General features: G+C 43.5%; 2 pseudogenes; one reads left to right on the forward strand and one right to left on the reverse strand.

Annotated features, from left to right (window-relative positions):
• The first annotated feature begins 619 nt into the window (after positions 1-619).
• LOC133044249 (patched domain-containing protein 3-like) overlaps positions 620-14,754 on the forward strand; it is a 145,303-nt pseudogene continuing 131,168 nt past the window's right edge.
• The window catches only part of LOC133045244 (patched domain-containing protein 3-like), a 63,390-nt pseudogene continuing 55,843 nt past the window's right edge, over positions 7,208-14,754 (reverse strand).

Genomic DNA, 14,754 nt, shown 5'->3' on the forward strand with positions numbered 1-14,754 from the left:
GTCAAGGCTATGGTTTTTCCAGCAGTCATGTATGGATTTGAGAGTTGGACTATAAAGAAAGCTGAGCACCGAAGAATTGATGCTTTTAAACTGTGGTGTTGAATAAAACTCGTGGACAGCAAGGAGATCCAACTAGTCCATCCTAAAGGAAATCAGTACTGAATATTCTTTGGAAGGACTGATGCTGAAGCTGAAACTCATTCCTTTGGCCACCTGATGTGAAGAACTGACTCTTTGAAAAAGCCCCTGATGCTGAAAGACTGAAGGCAGCAGGAGAAGGGGACGACAGAGGATGAGATGGTTGGAAGGCATCACCGACTTCATGGACATTAGTTTGAGCAAGCTCCAGGAGTTGGTAAAGGACAGGGAGGCCTGGCGTGCTGCAGTCCATGGGGTCGTAAAGAGTCAGATACTACTGAGCAACTGAACTGAACTGAACTGAGGCTACCACGTGACCGCCAACGACGTTCTAGCATTCGCGCAGGAGCAGCCCAGGTTCAAACAGACTTGCTTAGAACTTCTCTAGGACACCGTTGGGTGGGTGGAGAGGGGCGCTCGGTCCAACAGCTCCTTTCTGATCGGTTGTGCTGTTTGAGAACGTGGCCTTTCCTTCCTGGAAATGAGCCTTAATCCCTCGAAGGTTGCACCAGAGCCGGAGCGGGAGGCGGGGCAAGAGCCTGGGTCCGAGTCCCAGGGGCCCGGGTCGGAGCCGGGACCTGACCCGGAGAGAGAGAGCTGGCTGCCCACAGAGCCTGGCCTAGAGCCGGAGCCGCCCTGGGCCTCCAGTCAAGACCGGGAACCGAGCTTGGTTGGGCTGCGGGACAGACGCAGAGCCCCCTCCGGAGTCGCGGCCGAGGCTCCACCACCTCCCGCCAGCATCGCGGTCTGAGAACCAACTGGTCCAGCGGCCCCGCTGCCACACCAACTGCCCGGAGGCGCCGCTGTCCCGGGCCTTCCGGCAGCTGGACTGGAAGGTGGGCTTGCAACCCTGGATCTTCCTGTTGCTGCCCATGGTGTTAACGGCCTTTCTAGGCACTGGCCTGATTTACCAGCCCCAGGATGAAGACGACGACCTCGAGGAGCAGTACATGCCGGTAGGGAGACCCACCAAGGGTGAGTGACGCTTTGTGCAGGACATTTCACTGCCAACGACTCTCTCTCATCTTCTCCATCTCCAGGAAGAGCACCGAGGTCAATTATGCCTCCATCCTAGTGATCTCCAACACTGAGACACTGCTGGAGCCGGAAATCTTAGAAGAGGTTTGCAAGGTGGAAGGCGGCTGCAGGCTTTGACTGTGACACAGGACAACGGAACCCAGATCCCTACAGCGAGGTGTGTGCTTCGAAGCAGGGCTCCTGTGTCCCCCCCTCCTCCCATCCCACTCTTGTTCGCCTGGAAAAGGATCAAGGGCCTCAACCTGAAGACCACCACCTTCCCCATCTACAGCCAAGCCGGTCACATCGTCTACCTGGCCAACATCCTGGGAGGAACTGCCTTAGGCGGGAGTATGGGGCTGAGCCCCAAAGCCATGCGGCTGCAGTACCACCTGAAGACAGGTGAAGGAGAGGAAAATGAAGGTAGCAAGGCGTGGATGATCCATTTCCTGAGAAGCTTGGCAGCCTTGAAAAGAGTCTGGCATTGAAGAAGATCAAAGTACCTAGCGGCTGGGGTTTATAGGGAGGCCAGGAGAAGGTGGGAGAGGTAGGAGGACTTGTTCCAAGGACCATAGCAGCAGCACTCCCAGATTGTCAGATAGAGTCCTAGACTAGAAGAGAGTTGTACTCTGCTCTATTTGATCCTTAATCAAACTTTCTTAAAATAGCACACTGAAGAAAGTCAGGAAAGAATCTAAAAAAGAGTGGATATGTGTATAACTGATTCACTTTGCTGTACACATGAAATAACACAACATTGTAAAGCGGCTCTACTACAGTAATTTTTTTTAAATAAAGTAAAAAGAGATAGGCCCTTAAAAAAAGAAAAAAGAATGCCACAAATCTTAAATCCTTGGTAACATTCTGGTTAAAAAAACAAACTGTACATTCTCAGGGGAGGTCTGTTCAGTACAAATGTTGATCTTTAGGTTTAATTTGGTTTTCTGGTCAAATTACTCTGAAATTCTTACTTCCAGTTTAAGCTTTTGCTGTTTCTGGGAGCCCCCTAAACTTTGTTTGGAGTTCATTAGAATAAAAAGACAAAACCTTAAACAAAAGTTCCATGATGTTTTTGAGAAAGAAAGATGAGCATTTTGCAAGTAAATTACAGCATAGTGCCAGGCACATGTTAGCTGTTGAGTAATTTTTGGGTTGGCAAACCTAGTCCTCTGAATAAAACTGGCGAAAAGTAGAAGACACCTTCTGGAAAAAAGCCTTTTAATACTCAGTTTCTGAAATGGTGTTTGTGCAGTTAAAATAGTAAAAGATAACAACCTAATAGAAGTTTAGAAAAAGTCATAATGTCTATAGTAATTAATGCTTTCACAGTTTTGTATAAGATTCAGATTTTGTATTTTCAGGAGTTTTAAACTTTAGATTTTTGAAAGAAACTTTGAAAAGCATGCCAGAGATTTGTGGGAAGAAGCAAATCTTTATTACCTTCTATATTCTAAAATCATAATCCATATATTTTGATATTTTACTGAATTTTAATGTTTAAATCAATAAACTATAGTGTTATAATATCATATGTAACTCACACACAATATCAGAATTAAAGGTTATTTACCTGAATATATTTTTGTGGCAGGTCCTCTACTTTACATCACTTTCTAGACAACTGGAATTTGAGGCAACTTCTATGACAGTGGTCCCATTGTTTCACTTGGCATACCTTCTAACCATATTAGTTGCAATTGTATCATGTTAAAGGTGAGACAATTTTATTAAAAAATATTTTTAAATTAAAAAATAAATTAATAAATTAATTTAATTTAAATAATAATTTAAATTAAAAATATTTACTAAAAATATTTTATTGTGTATTACATATAATGCCTAGATATGTTAGGGTAGTATGTAATTTTCTTGGTTCTGTCTCTCCGCAGCAAAGATTTGAAACACAGCAGACCAGTGTTACAGCTCGCTTACAGCTCAGAGTTTTATTCAGCAAGCAAAGGAAAGTACACCCTGGAGGCATGAGGGCAGGCTGACCCCAAAGGGGAGGCTTCAATCCATCTTGGCTTCCCATTTTTATACATTTGTCTCCTCCCCCTGAGTCTGCCCTATGTAAATTGGGCTAGCCAGGAGGGCTGTTTGTTTCACCTCAGGGTCTCACTTCGGTTGTCCTCCGGTTTTCTTTTGTTCCGTTTTCGTGTGCTTTTTCCTTTCTTGTCTTTTAGCCACTGCCATTTGGGACTCCTTTTTCCTATTCTAACTATCTAACATTCCCACCTCAAGAGATGGGAGGTCCAATTCTTTGGTAATTGGGGCGTCGGGCTCTCCTGGCTACTTCCTGCTGAGGTGGGACGGTGAGGAGAAAAGGGCCTCCCCTTCTTGCTAGTCTGAATCCTCAGAGTCCTTATAGTGGTGTCCATCTAAGACTGAGTGATATTTTCCGTGGTTGGGTGTAGTTTTATATATCCTTATTGAACTGGCACTGCGTGTTGCAGCTTGTTGGCCTGGGCAGAGACGAAATGGGTTAAACAATCGATCGTACATGGAGCAATCATGAGCAGCATCAATGTGGTGATAACAAGGATTAGTAGGGGCATTAGCCAACTCCAAATTCCCCATCGCCAGGAGAAGAGCCCCCAAAGAGAGATTGTAGCCACCCTGAGAACTCTGCAGCTCATTCTTTCAGATCCTGTAGGACCTGAATGTTTTTCGTGAGGACTGTGAGACTTTCTTCAACTTAGCTGGAGGTACTTACCCAGAAACAACACATCTCATTCAAGATGGTTCAAGTCCCTCCTTGTTCAGGGATCAGGAGATCTATCTCTTACCTATTTTGGAATACAACCCCTGCCAAACAGTGTCAGCTCTTTAGATCTATCCTGAGAAATCTTATCCCCGGAAACTTAATTTTGGGGATATTCATTACAATGGTACTCATTTGTAGTCCTGAATAGGTATCTGAGATCTCCCAGGGGCTCACAGGTGTATTGAGTGTCCTCTTCTCTTTCATTCCATGGCTTGACTCGTGAGTAGTGAATCCAGGAGTCATGCCCTGGTACCTTGACTGCTCTGGGGGTAGAAAGTATTACAGGGTAGGGAGGAGCCCTTCCATGTGGGCTGGAGTTGAGCCTTTGGGGACCCATCTTTCCAGACTAAATAGGACTTGAGTCCTTGGAGCATACAGTAATGGCTCTTTAGAATATTTTGGGTCCTGATTGACACCCTACAAGTGTATATCTTGGAATTGCCCAAAGGCCATGGTATAAGACCAGAGGGTCTGAGCCTCTGGATCTAGAAAGAGGTCATTGACATAAACAAAAGTTCTCCCATATAGCCTCTCATAAGGACTGAGATCAACCTTTTCCTTAGGGGCAATATGGGTGCAGAGGAGAGCTATTGGTAAAGCCTCCTTCTATCCCAGGAAGGTCTCCTGGGGTTATCCTTTTTCGCTGATTTTAAGAATTGGTTGACTCTTCCTATTTTTCCTGAAGACTGAGGGCTCTAGGCACAATGGAGATAGTAAGTAATGCCCAATTCTTTAGAGACCCCTTGGGTGACCTTAGAAGAAAATGATTTCCCATTGTCACTTTGTAATGATCTGGACAGGCCAAATCTCAGAATGACTTCATGGAACAGTTGTTTTTTTTTTCTTTACCACCTCCTCAGCCTTCTTAGTCTGGGTGATAAAGCCTTCAGTTCATCCTGTGAATGTGTCTATCGTGACTAGTAGGTATTTATACCCTTGAGAAACTGGCATCTGAGTGAATTCCATCTGCCAGTCCTCTCCTGGGTAGGTCCCACACCATTGGATGGGCTGGGTCAGTTGGGGTCTTTGAGCTCCTTGGGGGTCTTTTAATTGGCAAATGGGACAAGAGGAGACCACTTGCCTTATAATCATTTGGAGGTCTGTTCCTGTGAAGGACCTTTCTAGTAATCTTTGGAGGGCCTTCTCCCCTAAATGAGTGGTGGCATGTAAGGTGTTAACCAACTTCCACTGTAGGTTCCCAGGCAGAAAAAGGAGTCCCTCCTTTTGGAACCACCCCATATGATCTTTTTGAAAGCACTTACTCTTAGCTTTAAGAGTCTCACCTTCAGTATATGAAGGAGTTTCTGGCAAAGTAGTCTGTGGAACTAGGTGGCAACCCCTATCAGGTCATTGTTCTGTAACGCTGCTCTCTTAGCTGCCTGATTGACTGCTTGGTTCCCTCGTGCCACTTCTGTGCTCCCTTTTTGGTGTCCTTTACAATGGGAGACTGAAACCTCAGCAGGCTTTTGGATGCCTCCAAAAGCCTAAGGATTTGATAACCATACTTGGTTGGGGACCCTTGGGTGGCCAAGTGGCCTCTTTCTTTCCAAATAGCAGCATGTGCATGTAGCACCAGAAAGGCATGCTTGGAGTCAGTGTAAAATGGCTACTCTTTTTCCTTTTCCCACCTTTAAAACTCGAGTCAGGGCTATGAGCTCAGCCAATTGGGCTGAAGTACCTGGTGGCAAAAGTTTAACCTCTGTGGTCTCAAAATTGGAGCTTACTGCATATCCAGCTCTTCTTTTTTTCACCCAAGACAAAGCTGCTTCCATCAGTGTACTAGACTTCCTCAGGATTGGTCAGAGGATCTTCTGACAATCCTTCTTGGGGTTTTGTCCAGTGGTCCAAGGTTTCTAGGCAAGAGTGAAAGGGGAGAGAGCCCTCGGTGGTAGGCAGGACGGTGGCAGGGTTAAGAACCTCACAGGGGGATATAGTCAGGCCTGGATTTTCCATCAGCACTACTTGATATCTGAGGATCCTTTGATTAGACATCCATAAATGGCCTCTCCAATTCAGGAGTTGTTTCACCTGGTGACTGGTAAAAATAGTTTGCCCCCAGGAGAGAGTCTTAAAGCATCTTGTATCAGGACTGCAATAGCTGCAAGATTTCGAAGGTAGAGAAAGATCTCTTACCAATAATGGAGTAGGATACTCAGGGACCACCAGAAACTGGTGGGAAAATATTTGTCCATCCCAGCAACAAAGAAGTGCTCAGGTGAATCTTTTTATAGTTGTTTTTCTTATAGCACCAAAATGGTACAGGTTTGGGAGGAGAAGGCTCCGGAGTAGGAGGTCAGGAGAGAGTAGGTAGCCACTGTATCAACCAAGAAATTCTCGGACCTACCTGCCACATCCTGTTGCACCGTTGGCTCCAGCCCCATGATGGTTATCTGTGACAGGCAGGCTGGCTGAAGCGAGCTGCTTCAGTCCTGTTGAACCATCGTGAGGGAAGGCTTGGTGTTTTACCTTGAGGCTCTTGGGTCCTGAGGGCAGAGTACTGCCCAATGTCCCAACTAATGGCATTTGTAGCAAGCTGTTTTAGGAGACTTGTCACGGTTTGCACACTCTTTGGCCCAATATCCCGCCTGTCTACAGATTAGCCACCACCATTTTGGACTCCTTTTTCCCATTCTAACTTCCTAACATATAATATTTCTAACATGAAATATACCATTTCAAAAACCATTTTTAAGTAGACAAATCAGTGGCATTAACTACGTTCACAGTGTTGTGCAACCATCACAACTATTTATGAATATTTTCCATCACCCCAAACAAACTCAGTAACCATTAAGAAATATTTCCCCATTGTCTTCCCCAAGTCTCAGCGAATTTTTAATCTAGTTTCCATGAATTTTCCTATTCTAGAGATTTCATATAAGTGGAATCATACAGTATTTGTCCTTTCGTGATTGACTTATTTCACTTATCATGATGTTTTCAAGGATTATCCATGTTGTAGCATGAGTTCCTTTACATGGCTGAGTAATATTCCATTTTATGTATATACCACATTGTTTATCTACCTATCTCTTGATGGGCACTTGAAATATTTCTACCGTTTGACGTCCATGATCACAGAAGCAATAGCAAAAGTTACCCACAAAGAACAGAGGGGATGAGCAATTAACAATAAGGAAACAATGAACATAACTGTTGATACAACAGTCACATTTTGAACAGTGTTTTCTAATATTGCAGAATACTGATCAAAATATATGAATGCCTGGTTGTATACCATTAGGGGAACTTCACACTTCTCGGCCATGTCTCGGAACTGGTGTAACATCAGTTTCTTACTAAAGAAGAAATACCCATGGTTTGAATGAAGGCCTGGGAACAAATAATTTCCTGTGATGATGTAATATTAATGTTATACACAAAAAGTGGAAATTCCATTTAAAAAGTGGGTTTATTGCTTAGAAAACTGTCTTATCATTTATATCTTGATGGCGGTTTTCCATATATTTTATATATTCTCATAACAAAAACTCTGTAAGGTTTTTATCTACATACTCATTGTTTGCAAAATCTGTCAAATGACATTTTCCCAATTTTTGCCTCATTTCTTTATCCCAGTAGTCAAGAGTCTCAGTAAAGATAACCATAACGCTGGGACCATAAGTTGACAAATGTTCTTCTTCTACATTACAATATGGTGTGATATGGGAATTGTCACCTGCCAAATTTTGGAGGCCTAAAGCTTCCTGCACTTGGAAACATCCATATATACTACTTATGATGTACAAAATGTGTAGGAGCACTACAAAAAACTCAGACTCAGTGCTTATGAGAAAAGGACTAAAATATTCTCTAAAGATAGATTCATTGGATTCCATATGTAAAATAGATAGCCAATGGTAATTTGCTGCATGGCTCAGGAATTTGCCACCACAGGCATTTCCCACCACAAGGTCCTCCCTCACATCCTTTCGGTCGATCTGTCTCTCTGCAGTCAACAGCAGCCCTCGCCCTGGGATTGCTCCACAATCCCTAAACTCCAGCTCCCAGCTGCTGTACCTTCCAGGGACCTGTGTCCCTGCCCAGGGTTTGCATGGCTGCCACAAGGACTGTCTGATTCTCATTCCATTTAGGCTGCAACAGACCAGCTGTTTCACTCTCAGCCTTAAATGTTTCTCCTCTGACTCAGGCAATTGCCCCGATGTGGGGATCAGACCCCTGCTTCAGTTCTCCCACCAGCCGAGGGCAGGTCCAGTCCTCTTAACACTCCTGTTTCCCCCCTAGTTCCTTCATCCTACCGAGTTTTGCGTGGTTCTGTATATTCTTTTCCACTGGTCAGGTAATCCTGTCCGCTCTCAGCTGGTGTTCTACACGCACTTCTGTGTCCGAAGGTGTGTTCCTGATGTATCTGTGCAGAGAGGTGTACTCCACGTCCACCCACTCCTCTGCCATCTTGTTCTCTCCTCTCTCAGGATATTTTAAATAACATTTTTTAATGGCACTTCCAAGCCAAGGAAACGTGCCTTTGCTTTTATCTATTGACTATTCTTAATAGTGCCTTTTCATCATATTGGATTGGGCCAATCAGGAATTCTGCAGTTGGTCTTTGATTTGTTAGTGGCTTTTCAAACTGACTTTCAAAAAAAGGTTAGGAATACTGGGATAAAATTAGACCATGAGCAGCTCCAAATACCGTCACAAGAAACAATCTGAAAAAAACGTCCTGAAGATGTATGCTTTAGCTGCAGATAGGACACACATCCCTATTATTGTTGAAACTGCACTTTGTAACACAGTGTAACCTAGCAGATACAATGCCTCAGTGGGTTTTCAGTTTACTGAGGGCTCTGAACTGGAAACAAATGCATAAGAAATGTGAGCAGAAAAGTCAAAAGAAAACCCTATATATATGACAAGATTAATCATGGCTATGATATCAAGATTGTCATTCCAGAAGGCCATAAAAGCCATGATCCCACAGTTACAGAAGCAATAGCAAAAGTTACCCACAAAGAACAGAGGGGATGAGGAATTAACAATAAGGAAACAATGAATATAACTGTTGATGCAACAGTCACATTTTGAACAGTGTTTTCTAATATTGCAGAATACTGATCAAAATATATGAATGCCTGGTTGTATAGCATTAGGGGAACTTCACACTTCTTGGCCATGTCTCGGAACTGGTGTAACATCAGTTTCTTACTGAAGAAGAAATACCCATGGTTTGAATGAAGGCCTGGGAACAAATGATTTCCTGTGATGATGTAATATTAATGTTATACACAAAAAGTGGAAATTCCATTTAAAAAGTGGGTTTATTGCTTAGAAAACTGTCTTATCATTTATATCTTGATGGCGGTTTTCCATATATTTTATATATTCTCATAACTGCTGGGAGCCATTATGGGAGGTCCCGCCCGTGACGAGGTCATGAAGAAAATACCGGGCAGGCAAGGCTGTCCGGGACCCCATCCATGACGAGGTCAAGAGGAAAAAACCTAACAGGCAAGGCTGTCTAGGATAAAGGACCCTCCAGGTTGGCCTCGGCCTCTACCCCACCCTGTATCCTCCCCGCTTTTTCTGCTTGTTCTTGTTTGCCCTGTTGCAGATTCTAGTGTTGCCTGCCGAGAGCTCTCCTGCTCCTCTTTCACTGAATGAGGACCAACTTAAAACCCTAATTAATAAATCTCCTGGACGCTGCTACCCTATGAAGGGGCCAGGGATGAAGGAAATGCTTCAATTCAAACCCCTTTGCTGGCATTCTGGCTTGTTTGATAAATGTGTGCTCCCATTGCAAAAAATGCTCATGATTGTTCTAAACATCCTAAGCACAGTATGCTAACAGAAGACACCATTAAGCATAGGTCCCTCCACAGGGTGAGAAAAGCTCCACAAATAAAATAGCCACAAATGTGCCTAATAAAAAATACTTTAGATAGAGATTAGCTGGTGACTTCTTGCAGGTAATTAACTTTTGGACTAAGAGCTTGTTTTGTGCCATATCTGCTGTTTTTGCTTTGCAATCCTTTGCATTTCTGTTTTGTAAAAATGTAATCCTATCTAGTTCCCATGGAGATGACACCTAATAGAAAATAGATTAACCACAAAAAAGACATGGTCGGCTACTGAAGTTGCTTTAAGTTATACCAGGTGCAAGCCATAAATTGTCAACAGGCCTGAAAGCCAAAAGATATTATACATAGAGATTAACCATAAAAAGGGCCGTAATAGGCACAGAGCCCTTTGGGGGGTGAGGAAGCCCTATTAGAGAATACAAAAAACATTGTTTTAAAAGTGGTTATTAGATCAATGTTTGATTGATGTTAATGTGCTGAGGTTGTGCAGTAGAAACTATTGTTAATATAGTTGGAGATCTAGAAAAATAAAAGTTTAGCCCTAGTGTAAAAACAATAATTGTTAATTTTAACCAGGAGTGCTAAACAGGGGCTCCCTCACCAGAGCTACAGAGTCTTTGTGTGCTAAACTTTTTAGATAAATTTAGCTGAGAACTTCTGCAAAAAGACTGACTTTTATGTTAACAGGATTGTATTTCTATTATGTTGCAACCTGCTGTATCATGAGACTGCCACTTTTCTGTTTTCTGCTAAGCTCAAGGCCAGAAGATAATGTACAAAAAATCTATGGGAAAAGACTCTCATAAACAAAAATATACAGAGAACACCTGGTTTCGTGAAGGACAAGCTGATGTAATGTTAAACTAAGTCTGTGTGCTTATCTGCCCCTTAGAAATGTACCAACTTAGGGTATAAAGGCGATGGTGAAAAATAAAGCAACTGCCAGACTTTGCCGCATATCCTGGTCTGGTCTCTCTCTCCCTCTCTCTCATTCGCCGACGCCATTCATCCTGAGGGTTCCCCTGGATCCTGCTGGGTCTGGACCCTGGCACATAATGAAAACTCTGTAAGGTTTTTATCTACCTACTCACTGTTTTCAAAATCTGCCAGATGACACTTTTTCCAATTTTTGCCTCGTTTCTTCATCCCAGTAGTCAAGAGTCTCAGTAATGATAACCTGGGGCCATGACTTGACAAATGTTCTTCTTCTACATTACAATATGGTGTGATATGGGAGTCGTCACTTGCCAAATTTTTGGAGGTCTAAACCTTCCTGCACATGGAAACACCCATATATACTACTTATGATGTACAAAATGTGTAGGAGTACTACAAAAAACTTGGACTCAGTGCTTGTGAGAAAAGGACCAAATATTCTCTAAAGAATAGATTCACTGGATTCCATATGTAAAATAGATAGTCAATGGGAATTTGCCGTGTGGCTCAGGAAACTCAAACAGGGGCTCTGTATCAAACTAGAAGGGTGGGATGTGGAGGGAGAGGGGAGGGAGGTTCCAAAGGGAGCAGATATATGTATACCTGTGGCTGATTCATGTTGAGGTTTGAGGGAAAACAACAAAATTCTGTAAAGCAATTACCCTTCAATTAAAAAATAAATTAAAAAAAGGGTAGACTCATTGGATGGATATCAGCTTTATGTTCATCTTGGAGAAAATTACATGGGAACCCGAAGGACTTTTTTAATGAACATTTTGGTCAGGACTTTCCTACTTCTTCAGCCAGTATGGACAGACTACTTCTCTTTTATCATCCATGGCCATAAATGCTCCAGAACAGGGCGATGTTATGAAAATAATAAGAGAGCAGGGTTGTTTCTATATAAATGCAAAAGTATTGTACAGGCCTGAAAGAGGTCATAATTCCTGTATAGAAGGCCAGGACATTGGTGATGGTGGTGATTGTCATGGATACTGCCACTTTTGAATAGACATTGGACATCTACTCACTTATGCTATCTGTGTCACTGACCCCAACACCTATTAGAGAAAGAAACAGAGTCTTCGAACATTTTTAACATCCATTAAAAATTAACAAGATCAACTCAAACCGTTTTCTTTGCCTGTCTCTCAAGGTCTCACTGATCTTGCAGTGTGCTTGTGTGAATGAATGACATGTCTTGAGTAAAGCAAGTGATGAGCCCTGCTCTAGGGTTTTGCAGTGCCTTGAAATGACTGAAGGCAGACCCCAAAATGGGAGCCTTGTTGGGGTTTATATACCGACCTCCCAATGCCAAGAGACACCCAACATCCCTGTAAGGGCCGCGGCCAGAAATGGGTGAAGCGTGTGGACTGAACTTTCTTATCTCGGTCACCTTTTCCTGGTCTCTTTGCCCATTCCATAATTGCATGGGGAATGAGAACTACTAACCTAATCTGTCGGATCATAGACTTTCAAGGGACTTGTGATCCATGCCATTACTCTGTACTTTTACTTAGACCTCAAACTATATGGATGGAAGCACCTAGCCTTGCTAGGAGCTGAAAGTTACAAGAGCACGTTTGGGAGTGAGGTGGAGCTCTAGTTCCAGGAATGTCTCTCAGGCTAGAAGACATTCTCTTGGCTGCCTGCCTCAGGGGTCAGGGTCCTAAAAGTAAGTCTTTGTCATGGCTGTGCCTCTGATATATGGGTAGCAGCATTTCTGGTGACCATGAGGTTTTTGAAGACACAGATTGGGTATTGCAGGATCTGGTCAGATTGGAAGTAGGGTGGGCTTCTTCTTTCAGTAGGGCTAGCTCTTAGCAGACCAGAGAAATCTCTCCAATGGCTTGTTGCTCAACTCCCTAGATATTCCTTTTGTGGAATCTGTGGGAATGAACTGGAAGGATTGGCCCTAGTAGCTTGAGGACAAAAACCATTTTTTTTCTCGCTGGCCGACCCTCCTCTCCCTCTTTTCCTATCACGTATGCTGCTGTGCCAACACTCAGAAGAGACATATTGGGTTTTTTGTTCATCTCTTTATAACTCAACACTTCTACTGTCATCAGGACTATACTTGGGAATGTGCGCAGGCACATGGAACATGGATACTTCCCCTAGTAGTCCTGGTTTGGGAAATATTCTGGGAAAGCTACTCTGCTCCACCCTGGGTGGCATCAGAGGAGGAGCAAAAATCAGTCAAAGGTCTTAATGGTGAGGAACTGGACATCAGTCTGAGATGCCATCAGGTCTACCCTTGGTGCATCTCCACCCCACCAGTGGTAGAACTGGGAAGTAGGGCACTTATGTCAGTAAGGGAACATTTAAGTCTGAGCGTGGAAGGAAAGCTTCAGTGGAAAGTCTGTCTACACCCCCACCTAGAGCAGGGAGGGATGCCTCCGGTGGAAAGAAGCCATGGCTGTGGATGCCATATTTTTCTCTTTTACAGATGGGAGCTAGCAGTTCCAGAACCAATTCTTTAAAATGTATTTTAAAAAACTGGGACAAGTTTGATCCCCAGAGTTTAAAAAAAGACACGCCTGATCTTTTTCTGTGATAACGAATGGCTGTGGTATCCTTTGGATGATGGGGAACACTGGCCAGTTGAATGGTCTCAATTATAATACTGTTTTACAATTAGATCATTCCTGTGGAAAACAAGAGAAATGGGTAGACGTGCCATATATGTTGCTGTTTATCTCTGCGAGACATGCCAGACTTATGTCCGAAGGGCGCAGATTTGGGTGTGAAACCTTTAGCTGCCTCCTGTTCTCTTACTTTGCCCCTGTATCTGGGGCTCCCAACTAAACAGGCTGAGTCATGGTACCCTTCCAGAACAGGTTGCCTCAGTCTCAGTAGAAATTCAAACAGTCCCAATTCATAGAAGCCTTTACAGGACTAACTTTATGACCTTACTTGGAGAGATATAATGTATGTCTTGGGACAAATGCTGACTCCTGACCTGAGAACTCAAGTTTTGGGAGAAGCTACTACTTTTGGAGATGAATGGCTTGAGCATGAGACAAGGGGAAAGAGGGAACATAAAATAGCCCTCCTCCCTACTGAGAACCAAGCAGTTTCCATGACAGAGCCAGACTGGGACTATAGCATGGCTAAAAGGTGGGATCAGAACCACTTTGCCAGGTATATTCTTGAAGGACTCAAGAGAAAGCACACTAAGACTTCAAACTATGCTAAGTTGGCTGACATAGAACAGGGAGAGAAGAAAACGCCTGATAAATTCCTAGATAGACTACAAGAGGCTCTCTGCTGATCCCCAAAATACAAAGGAATGATCTTAAAGATAGATTTCTTACTCAGTCAGCTCCAGATATCTGCCATAAGTTATGAAAACAGGCATTTGGACCAAATCAGTCTTCAAAAAACTGTTACAGCTGACTCAGATGGTATATTATGATAAAGAATACAAGGAGGAAAAGAGAAAAAAAAAAACCTGGCAAAAAACTGAAGCCCCAACAATGGCTGTTAGATCCTCTCTGAAACAGCCTAAGAAGAAGTGCCCAGAGTAACCCAGGTGAAAAGGGTGGACTTGTTATTATGGTGGAAAGGAGAGGCATCTCAAGGGGGATTGCCCTCAGGCATCTAATCTGTACCCGGCTCCATGTCTGGTCTGTAAAATGACTATACCTGAGGAGAGACTGCCCTCTGAGACATAGTACCCAGGGCTTGCACTCTCAAGGCACTTGGGACTGAAAGTGCCTGGGAGTCCCCACACAAGCTCCCATGCTAATTATACCTGTGAAACCCTGGGTATTAATAACTGTGGGGGGCCAATCAGTCGACTTTCTTTCGGACACTGGGACAGCTTTCTCTGTGCTCACTGAAGCCCCTGGCCTGCTTTCTTCTTGATCCACTACTGTAATGGGACTGTCAGGATGAGCCAAATGCTATTATTTCAGTCATACTTTAAGCTGCAACTGGAACTCTGTGCTGTTTTCTCACGAGTTTTTGATCAAGCTGGAGTCTCTCTCACCCCTTCTAGGGAGGGTATACTGAACATGGTCCAGGCTTCTGTTTTCACAAATATGGAGCCTGCTCTTTTAATTGAACAAAATGTAA

This window comes from Dama dama, chromosome 23 (assembly GCF_033118175.1).
Source record: "Dama dama isolate Ldn47 chromosome 23, ASM3311817v1, whole genome shotgun sequence".
In the NCBI taxonomy this organism is placed as follows: Eukaryota; Metazoa; Chordata; class Mammalia; order Artiodactyla; family Cervidae; genus Dama; species Dama dama.